The sequence below is a fragment of the Macaca nemestrina genome, chromosome 1 (genome assembly GCF_043159975.1).
Source record: "Macaca nemestrina isolate mMacNem1 chromosome 1, mMacNem.hap1, whole genome shotgun sequence".
NCBI classification, from domain to species: Eukaryota; Metazoa; Chordata; class Mammalia; order Primates; family Cercopithecidae; genus Macaca; species Macaca nemestrina.
Window position 1 is genome coordinate 98,953,536 of NC_092125.1, and position 11,678 is coordinate 98,965,213.

Below are 11,678 nucleotides of genomic sequence, written 5' to 3' on the forward strand. Positions count from 1 at the left end.
CCCTCCCCCAACTCCACCCTGTCTGTCTTTCCTCCTCTCTCCTCCACCATCTTCTTCTCCTACAAATTTTTGTCACCATCATGTTCTATTCCCATCATCTTTCCATCTCTCATTTTTCTGTTCCTCTGTCTCACCCTATCCGGCTGATTATTTTTTTTCATAACTCCCGCTTTTCACCCAGACCTCACCATGCCAATTCTGCCTCTGAAGTTCCAGCTGCCCATGAGGGTCTGCACATCCCCTGACAGGCAGTGCCTTGGTTTATTTCCTTCCTCCTCTACTGACATAGGAAACATAGTTCTCTCAAGAAGTGCCTCCTATCCCCGTGACTAACTTGGTCAGAGACTCCCTAAGGAGCCAACAACGCAGCAAACACGTTGGTTGGTTCTCTCAACAGATATTTGCAACAGGATTCCCAGAGGCACTTTTCCTAATGCCTCATATTAAGGGCTAGGACAAAAAGACTTCACATTCTAGAAAGCTGCAAATAAATTGCGGCAGCACCACCTCTAGGGCTTAGGAAGGGGTGACTGAACTGGTTTTACTACCCCAGTGCTCTTCACCCCCACTCTATATAAACAGAGCTGACTAGGGAGAGAAGAGAGAAAGAGGATCATCGACATCAAAAGTGTTGGAGTTTGGGGAGACCTGCAGCCTTCCCCTTCCCTTCCTATGGGTAAGTTTCTCCACCCATAGCGCCAAATGAAAGAGACCTCCAAGAGTGCCCCGTGAGAGGTTCAAGGTATGCAAAAGAAAGGGAGACTAAGGTCTCAATTCTAGGTTGGGTAGTGGATCTGTTGATTTTCTTCATGGTAGAAACATGACATTGCAGCAATATCTGGAGCAGCCTGTACACCCACTGTTTGGCATGGCAAAGATGTAGTAGTTTCCACAGTGGACGCTGCAGGCATAGTCAAGCTTCACCTGTCTTGCCACCCTGGCCACCACGTAAGCAGATCCCAGCAGCAAGAGGTTTTATTGATACATCATTGATGAGAGCTGAGTGGGAGGAAGGCCGGAAGAGGCCAAGCCAGAGATCTTCCACATCAGCACCCTACTCAGTGGAGAGTCCCCCACCCCCACCCTGAAAGCCGTTACACCTGTGCTCTACAAAAAACAGAGACAACCACCAGCAGCCAGGTAACTAAGACATAATACGGTCCTCTCCTCCTGGCCCTATATCATTTGAGAAGCTGGAACTAGATGAGGTAAAATAGAAGGGGAAAGATCAGACCACACCCTCTTCCCTATTACAGATTTTTAGATCATGAGACAAGCTTGGGCTGAAGTGACAGGAACAAGTAAAAGGGGAGTTTTACATCTGAGCCGTACTGTTAAGTTACTGGAAGTGATAGAAACGAAAGTGAATGATTTTCCCAAAACATCCTTAAGTGATGGGAGGCAGATTTGACACAGTCCTTATGTGAATGGGGGAAAATAGTTCTTTGATGTTAGCTCCCAACACACCAAGTTCAGACTGTTCAAGAAACTGGTTAGATGTGTTCATTGAGCAGCTGCTATGAGTCAAACACCTTTGCAGATTTAACACTGAGAATGAGAATGGCAGGCATAGTTCTTATCTTCCTACATATTTCGTTCTAGTCTGGAAGATAGTCATAAGGAAAATTAGTAATTTAATCCCAGTGATGTCAATGGCTGCATGTGTCATGACAATTGCTAGATGGAAGAACTATTTCAGACTGAGATAAGTTAGAAAGATTGAATCTTCTTTTGAGGGTCAGAGAGAGCTTCCTTTTGGAACCGAGACTGAAAAATGAAAGGTGTTAGGTAGGTCAGGAGAGTATGTGTGGAAAAGCTTTCAAGGAGGAAGAAGTAGGAGAATGCAAGGATGGCAGAGAAGGACAAAACAATCTGGTTGCCGGAAAGATTTGCACAAAAAGGTGCCTAAATAAAGCTGTTGCCTACTTTCTAGACAGTAAATAGCTATCTTGACTGGTGGCTCTGGAATAGTAAACCAGTTCTCAAAGTATGAAATATTATTTGTCATAATAATTCTGAGGTTATGATTTCACAAAATCAGAGTCCTATTAATGAAAGAAATCTCTTTTCCTAACGTGACTGAGGCCTGCTTATTTATTTAGAAAACTAGTGAGAAAATCTCACCGGTAGGGAGATTCAGCTGGGATGCAGTGGACCCATCTTCTGCCTAATCCCTTACACCCGTGTTTACCTTTCCCCAGTTTAAAATCACCTTTGAGTAAGCAAAGGAGAATTTCACTTAGCATCTGGCCAAAGATGAGGCATTTGCATTTGTAAAAGATGAGAAAGGATGAAAAGGACAGAAACTGTACCTCCTATATCAGCTGATTGTATGCAGGATACCCAAATAAATAAAGGTGGGGAAGAATTTTGTGGGAAAGGTTTTGCAGTAACTTGAAGAATCAAGAGAAAAGCTAAATATTAGCATCTAGATAGCAAGATTTAATGTGCAAAATTTTAGAATTCTTGATCAAGATGAATCAGCCCCAATTGTTTTCCAGACTTGTGACACTATGCTTCATTATGCAAATTTGTATAACCTTTGTTCTTTCTCAAGTTCCTTGAGATCTACTGAACAATTCAGTAAAGAACCTTATATATATATTCATGGTAAAGTGTGGTGTATTTTTTTCTAAGGAAAAACTAGTAAGGCAAGAGACACTGAAAAGCGTCAGTGATCCCTCCCCAGTCTCTTGCAGGGGCTTTGGAGGGGTAAGACTGGAGAATAATCAGCTCTATTCTTTTGTGAATTTCCAGGTAGAGTCAAAGATAGTTACTGGTAGCACCGGCCGGGTCCTCAGGCCAGATATACCCCTACACAACATAGCCGCTTCATTATTATTATTATTGTGTGTATACATTCAGTTTTATTGTTAACAAAGCAATTTGTACACTTCTAACGTTTAAAACTGAGCATCGTCCTTCCTTTCTAGTGACACAAAAAGAAAATTTAAAAATAAACAGGAACAAAATTACAAGAGAGAATGTGAATTCCAAATAAGATCCTACAGGTTCTGCTGATTCTCTCATTGAGTGGCAGGGCTCATTATCATTAGGAGAGATTTTATTTTGAAAGTGTCATCTTAAACTGCAAGGATGTCTGTCAGACATCACAATTAAACATGCCAAAAGAGAAGCCATGGTGTTAAAATGCCCACTTAACCCACCAAATACCTCATATCCACCCTTTGATGACTTTTTATAACCTCATTTTTAAAAGGTTTTTTCTTCCTTTTTTTAAATAAAAGAAGGTAGACAGATACATGTTGGTAAATGACTGTCCATATTCACATAGAGACATGCTGTACTCTCTGACCCAATATACAGAGAAAGGAGGAAAGAAGCTAGAATTCTATGCACTGCTACACAGGGGTCTGGCACTCTCCAGCTTCCAGCAGAGCGAAGGGAGAAGGTTTTTCTTTTCTCTCACAGAGCTTGGCGGTGTTGATTCCATACAGCTTTTGTTCAGACAGGAAGAGATAAGAATGAATTCTGAACAGAAAGAGGTAGAGAATCTTTTCCCATTGTGTTATGCTCAAGGTATTGCCCCCCAAATAAGTTGAAAACCATGGTGCAGAGAAAAGAGACCTCAAGAACAGGGTGACTGAGCACAAGAGGGGAAATAAAGAAAAAAGACTGCAACTTGTTCCCAGGGATTGGAGAAAATTTTTTTAAAAAGTGTTCAGAACGTCAGTGTTCTGTTAGTCATCTTCTCCTTCATCCTCCTCTCCTTCCTCACCTTCATCATCATCTTCCTCTTCTTCGCCTTCATCCTCATCCCTTTCTTCATCAGTATCTTCTAATCCTTCCTCCTCTTCATCATCGTCATCTTCTTCTTTCTCTTCTTCTTCTTCTTCTTCATCATTCACATTGAGAACCAAGGAGCATTGTTATGCGTTTGGCCAAGTAGTACCTGTGATGACCTCTCCTAACTCACCAGCACCTTCATCAGAAAGTAAAGCAGGTCAAGAATCTCTCTGGTGCCTCAGGCTGCCTCTTCCTACTGGTTTTATTCTTCATTCGACTTGAACGTTTCGTCACATCCTTTCAAGATTTCCATTTGATTTCAATGGACTTTGAAGATGGATCACCATTCTCATTTAGATGAAATTCTTTGGAGATAACTTTTCAAAGTAAGGATGTTCATCAGAATAAAAATCTATTCTGTAACCTGATTTAGTATCTTCAAATTATGTCACTTCAACTCTGGTCAAATAATGCAGTTCCTCTTAGTCCTCCTCCACAAGCAGAGCAGACACTCGTGCATGGTTGACAAATGATATTACCCAAAAATAAGGGGTTTGGGCAATCAATGATCAATTCTGACCTCTTCTGAAAAAATGGTTGGCAGAGTTTGTTCTATTTCTGTTCTACTTTCAAATTCTCCTCACTGGCTTGTTCACGAAGTCTGTTTCATTTTGTACTTCACCAATATGTTCAATTGCTTCTTGCTATTCTTTTTCTGAGGTTTCGTCTGCCCGGTTGCAATTGGAGTTGAGCTCCTTTTTACCGACTTGGGCCATTGTCGCAGACTTGGTGCCGCTCGGAGTCGGGGGCGGGGTTGCGGGGGGCGGTGTGGTGGCGGGGAGAAACCGGGACTGGGAGAGAAGGAACAGGGAAGCCGGTCGGGGGTAGGCGGCTTCCCCACACTTCACACGCACTGGCCGCTGGCGCTCGCTCCCTGGGTCAGGTCGCCTCCGCTCCTCATTCCCTCGCTCTCCCCGCACTTGCTCGCTCTCCCGGCACTTGCTCGCTCGCGCGGGGTGCCCTGATATACGATATGTAAAATGTATATAAAAGACAGTACAAGTGTAGTTTTTGTTTGTAATTTTTTCTCTTATCTGATTTAAAAGACAATTTTATAGAACAATAATTATAAATCTGTGTTAATAACACACATGTATGAAGATGTAATTTGTATGACAATAACAGCAAAAAATGGGGGCAAGAGAAAAAGCTATGTGAGAACAAAGTGTTATATTATTGCAGTTAAGATCATTGTAATCTCCAAAGCAACTATGAAGAAAATAACTTAAATACAGTTAAAAAAAAAAAAAAAAAAGACAAGGGAACTTAAGTGTACAGTAGAAAAGATATATTTAATACAAAAGAGGGCACTAATAAAGAAAGAGAAGAACACACAAAAAATAAAACCCACAGGAAACTAATAGGAAAATGGCAAACATAAATCCTACCTTATCAGAAATTACATGAAATATAAATGGATTAAACATTATAAATAAAAGGCTGAGGTTATAAGACTGGATTAAAAAAAAATGGGCCCACTATATGCTGTGTACAAAGGACACAGTTTGATTCAAATACACCTACAGGTTGAAAGTAAAAGGTGGAAAAAGATATATTATATTATGGAAGCAGTACCAAAAGAGAGCTGGGTTTAGAAACTAAGATCAGTCAAAATGTGATTTAAGACAAAAACTGTTGTAAAGACAAAGACGGACATTTTATAATAATAAAAGAGTTAATGCATCAAGAAGATGTAACAATTATTAACGTATATGCACAGAGCCCCAAAATACATAAAGCAAAAACTTACTGAATTGAAGGGATAAATAGACAATTCAATAATAATCACTGGAGAGTTCAATATCCCTTTTCAATAATGGATTGAACAACTAGACATAAAATCAACAAGGAAGTAGAAGACTTAAACAACATTGTAAACCAACTAAACTTAACCAAAGTCTATAGAACACTTTACCCAACAACAGCAGAATATGCGTTTGTTGTTCTTAAATGCACATGGAACATTCTCCAGTATAGACTATATGTTAGTCCCTAAAACAAGTCTCAACAACTATGATATGACTAAAATTACAGAAATGTCAAAAGTATGTTTTTAATGGAGTGAAATTATAGATCAATCACAGAAGAATATTTGGAAAATTCACCATTAGGTGCAAATCAAACTACATACTTCTAAAACTAATAGGTCAAAGAATAAATCATAGGGGAAATTACAAAATACTTTGAGATGAATAAAACTAAAAATATTACATATCAAAAACTTATGAGATGCAGGAAATCAATGCTTAGAGAAACTTTTATAGCTGTAAATGTCTAAATTAAAAAAGAAAGATCTCAAATCAATAATCTAACCTTCTACCTTAAGAAACTATAGGCTGGGATTAGTGGCTCATTCCTGTAACACTAACACTTCAAGAGACTGAGGCAAGAGAATCACTTGAGCTCAGGAGTTCAAGAACAGCAACATAGACTTTGTTTCTACAAAAAAATTTAAAAAATTAGCCGGGTTGGGGGACTCATACCTGTAGTCCCAGCTACTTGGGTGGCTGAGGTAGGAGGATTGCTTGAACCTAGGAGATCAAGGCTGCAGTGAGCTGTGATTGTGCCACTGTACTCCAGCCTGAGTGACACAGTGAGAGTGAGACCCTGTCTAAAATAAATACATAAATAAAATAAGATAAAAATAAAAAAAGAAAGAAAGAAAATAAACTATAAAAAAACCAAAGTTCATTAAGAAACTATAAAAAGAAGAATAAACTAAGCTCAAAGAAAGCAAGAAGGAGAAAATAATAAAGATAAAAGTGGAAAGAAATGAAAGAGAGAATACAAAAATAAGAGAAAAACAAATTTAAAGTTTGGTTATTTGAAAAGATCAGCAAAACTGACAAATGTTTAGCTAGACTGATAAAGTGAAAAATGGAGAAGACTCAAAGGACCAAAATCAAAATTAAAAGGAGATATTACTATTGACTTCAAAGAAATAAAAATGATTATAAGGGGGATAGTATGAAGAATTGTACGGAAATAAATTAGACGAAATGGAAAAATTTCAAGAATCACACAGACTACCAAAACTGCCTGGAGAAGACAGATGTGATAGATCAGATAGATGAAAGGAGGGTTCTTGCTTACAACAGAATGCCAAATATGGAGTGAGGTGCTAAAGTGAAGAAAGTTATTATTTTGCAACTATCACAATTAAGACAGGCTCAGGCAAAAATTATCAATGGATGCTAAATCTCAGAGGAAATTTTGATGAGGAGTAAGTAGTTTGCATGGCCTTCCACTGTATGCCAACATATAGTTATTAGTTAAAATAAAAAAAGAAAAAGTAACTATACAATACAGAAATCTGGCAATGTGTTGGCCAAGTGATCAAAATTAACATTATCAATGAGAAGACATCAAGGGTCTCTAGATGTGATACCTTGAGAGTACAACATCACTTGTGTAATACCTAGTCTGGGAATGCATAATATGAATCTAGTTGTAAGGAAATACCAAAAAACCCCAAGTGAGGAATTTGCTATTAAAAAAGAGAGACTGTAATCCCAGGACTTTGGGAGGCTGAGGCAGGCGAATCATGAGGTCAGGAGTTTGAGACTAGCCTGACCAACATGGTGAAACCCCGTCTCTACAAAAATACAAAAAAGTTAGCCGGGTGTGGTGGTGCATGCCTGTAATCCCAGCTACTCAGGAGGCTGAGGCAGAAAAATCGCTTGAACCCGGGAGGCAGAGGTTGCAGTGAGCCGAGACTGCAACACAGCACTCCAGCCTGGGTGACAGAGCGAGACTCCATCTCAAAAAAAAAAAAAAAAAAAGGAAGGGTGGGAAAATTGCATTCTTCAAATATATCCATGTCATAAAGGAGAAGATATAGCTATGGAAATGTTCCAGTTGAAGGATACTAAAGAGATACAACAGCTAAATGGAATACCTGATACTGGACTGGATCCTGACCTGGAGGGAAAAATATGGCTACAAAGGACACTATAGGGTCAACTAACAAAACTGAAGTACAAACAGTAGGTTAGACAAGAATATTGTTATCAATGTAAAATTTACTTAAGTGATAACTATATTGTGGTTGCATAAGAAAGTATCCTAATTCTTCATACTGATGTATTTAAGATAAAAAGCCAAGACATGTGTAACCTACCCTATAATAGTTCAAATAGAGACAGAGAAAGAGAGAGAGACAGAGATAGCTAATATTAAAGCAAAATGGGCGAAACATTACAGAGAGGTATTCACAGTCACAGCCAACTTGTAGCTCCCTCCCTGCAAGATATTTATAAGGGTGTTCTTTGTACTATTATTAATAATAATTGTTTCTTGCAACTCTTTTGACATTATTTTCAAACAAAAAGTTAAAAATACAGATTAATGAAAGGTCTGCAATACTTATTTCCCCTTGGTGGTCCTTCAAGATGCTGAGGGTCTGTTCTGCATTTACTATGTCCTCTTCTTTCCTTGTATAGGCCTCTCCTTTTGTAGACCTGTGAGTTCTCAGAGTATATTATCATTTTCAACCTTGAATTCCCATTGAATCATCTGCCAAAGATGACAGTTTATTTTTCTGTTGATCCAATCAAGAAAAGGAGAAAGCTTCCATGAATAGCAAATAGATGAGGACTACAAGTTCCTGTGACTCTGCCAGGCTCTGCCCAATGTGTCTCTCCATTCTGGCTCCCAGGCTACAGGCGCAGAGTCTCTGTCAGTCTTGCTATCTCTGGCAGAGGGCAGGAACACAGAGCCGAAGGATCTCTTTAAAGTCTATAACATTTTCATGCTTAAATCCTTCAAGGATAGGCTCTTTGAAGAGCCTACAGGGTTCTACTGATCCTTATGTGGCTTGGTTTCTGTGAATTTCTCCTGTCCAATTTCTAGTTTGGCCCCTCCTTTGCACTGAATGCTGCAACCTTCCTGAACTGCTAGCAATTTCCCGAATTTACTCAACGCCTTTGCTCAAACTTTTACACTTCCTGGAATCCCCTCCCACTCCTCTTGGCCTAACAAACTCCCACTCATTTGTTGAGATTCAAACCAATTGTTGCCTCTCCAAAGTCCAAGACCCACTTCTTAGGAATAAGACTCTCTCCCTGGTCCATAATCACCTTTTCCCACCCTCTCTGTGAAAAGAATGATTACTACAAAGACAACTTGGAAATCGTCAGCAGGAAAGCCCATAAAATTTGCATTTCCTAATTTTCTTTTATCTTGGAGGAGGACAAGAAGGAAGTGACCAGCCCAAGGCCGTCTGGCAAGTTACCAGCAGGGCTGAGGCTGGAAGGCAAATACACATTCTCCTTTCTTTGTTGATACTACTACTGGGTACTCCCTGGGGCTTGACCCACTGCCCATCTTATGTTCGTAAGTGTCTTCTGGACTCTGTCAAACCCTAGACCACTCAATTTTGCAGGACCTTCTAGGGTGGCAATGTTGGAGGACTTGTTGGTTCCTAGAGAGAGCACTGGAATGAGCATGTTTGGTTGGTCTTCAAGCTTATACCTAGTACCCAGAACCACATTTCAAGCTTCTGGGAGGCTGTGTGGTGTAGGGGAAGGAGCATGACCTTTGGAGGCAGACAGCCTTGAGTTTGAGTTCCAGAACCATCATTTACCAGCTTCAGAACCTCAGGAAAAGTAAACCTTCTAAACCTCAGTTTCCATATGTGGATGATTTTTAAAATCAGAATTAAATGAGATAACCTAAATAAATCATCCCACATAAAGTCTGCCATACAGTAAGTGCTCAATAAGTATTAGTTGCCTTCTTCTGTCCCAAATGCTCCTTCCTCTCTTCTGGGCTTTAATTTGAATGAATTAAGACAAGATCTCTTAGCCTAAGTTTCCCCAAGTGTAAAATAAGAGGGAATTGATTATATAACTCATATGACCCAGATCACGGCTTCTTTCTATTTTGCTTTTATCAATCTTCCCAATCAGGTCTGTGCACCGAGCACAAAGGCTGCCCATGGGTGTGACATGAACAACGGAGGTTTTGCTCTCAGAGGAAGTGGAGAGGGGTTGGGAGGTACCTGGGGAAATGCAAATTTCATGGCTAAGTAGGACTTCCCTAGGTCTGCTGACTTCCAAGATGCTTCTGAGGTGTAATTCCAGTGATGATGTGAAGACGTGGGGCCAGCTCTACCCCCACCAAAGAAGGCGGCAATCAGTATATTCATTCCACAAACATTTTTAGCACTTGCTTTATATCAGGCATTGTTAGATTGGGGAACCATGAAGGTAAATAGAACATAATGAAACTCAATCAGGATATGGGTGCATTCACCTAAACCCAAGAGATTTGGGTTTTGGTCATGGCTTTTCAAAAACTAGCCGTATGGTAATTCCCTTAGAAGTTTTAGTCTCTAAGTCTTAGCTTTCTGGGGGTGAAATGAAGGAGTTGAAAATATGACTTCTAAATTTGTTTGCTTTCCTTCAGATTATACTTCTCCTCTCAAAGTCAGCTCTGTGTTTTCAAATAGCCCCTGGAACTCTCCATATGCATGAACCGTAAACACTTCAACTGACCATATCCTAAGCCAAAAAATAATCTTATACCCCTTGCTCTCAATTTTGCCCCAAAGTTATCTCCACCTCTTATACTTCCTTTCCTAGAGAATGGCATTGCCATCTACTGGGAAACTAAGCTGGAAGTTTAAAGGCCATAGTATATAGGCCACTATCCTTCACAGCCCACATTCAGTTAGTCACCAAACCCTAATAAATCCACCTATGAGATAACTCTCCAATGGACCTCCTTCTCTCCCACCTCATTGCCACTTCTCCAGTTAAGACCAATCATTTCTTCAAATCTGTTCCTAGCCTGTAGGTCTACCTAAATCTCTCTCACACTAAGGCCAAAGTAATCTTTTCTTTTCTTTTTTTGAGACAGATTTTCGCTCATGTTGCCCAGGCTGGAGTGCAATGGTGCAATCTTGGCTCACTGCAACCTCCGTCTCCCGGGTTCAAGTGATTCTCCTGTCTCAGGCTCCCAAGTAGCTGGGATTACAGGCACCTGCCACCAGGCCTGGCTAATTTTTGTATGTTTAGTAGAGACGGGGCTGCATCATATTGGTCAGGCTGGTCTCAAACTCCTGACCTCAGGTGATCTGCCTGCCTCAGCCTCCCAAAGTGCTGGGATTACAGGTGTGTAATCCCACCACGCCTGGGCAAGGTAATCTTTCTAAAGCAAAAATATGAACAGGTCACTCAGCTGCTTAAAACTTTTGGTGGCTTCCATCAAAGAATAAATGGCTTTCCAAGAAAGTGTATAATTATTTGTGTGCAAAAAGGAGTTTTGATCAGGTGAAAGGGGAGACACTGCCTCCTATGGGAAGTCCTGGGTTGTGTATCCTTGCAGGAATGAAAGAAAAACAGATCAAAACAATGAAGAAGAGAAGAGAATACCAAATATTGAGTGTTCACAATGTAGCAAATACTGTACTTTAAATACACTGTTGTTTTAACACTCAGCAAACATATTAGGTATCTTTGCTCAGGTTTTCAAAAATCAGACTCTGAGATGGAGATTTGTGTATGAAAAGTTGACGGAGGAGTGCCCATGATATAATTAATACCTGTGAGAGAGTGAGGGAAGTAAGAGTGAGCAGAGGGAGAAGTTGAGCTGTGGATGCAGTTGCAACAAAGTCCTCAGCTGACTCAGTGAGGAGCCTTTGAGCTGGAATGACCCTCAGAGCTGTTGCAAATTGAGGCAAAAGGGGACTGGACTTTTATATCCTTTCATCAACCAATTGGCCCAGTTGTTTGATGTGGGTTCTGGCTAAGGAACTGGCTAAGGGCAGTTCCTGGGAAGGAACTCAGCTGAGAGCTGTCAGCCACCAATACTTCCTGCATGGAAATGACTGCTTTGGTCTTGAGGGGGAGATCTGAACAGCACATCAT

At 40.3% G+C, this 11,678-nt stretch overlaps 1 pseudogene; it reads right to left on the reverse strand.

Moving 5' to 3' along the window:
* Positions 1-28: 28 nt before the first annotated feature.
* LOC139359502 (protein SET-like) lies at positions 29-4,678 on the reverse strand (annotated as a pseudogene).
* Between the last annotated feature and the right edge of the window lie 7,000 nt (positions 4,679-11,678).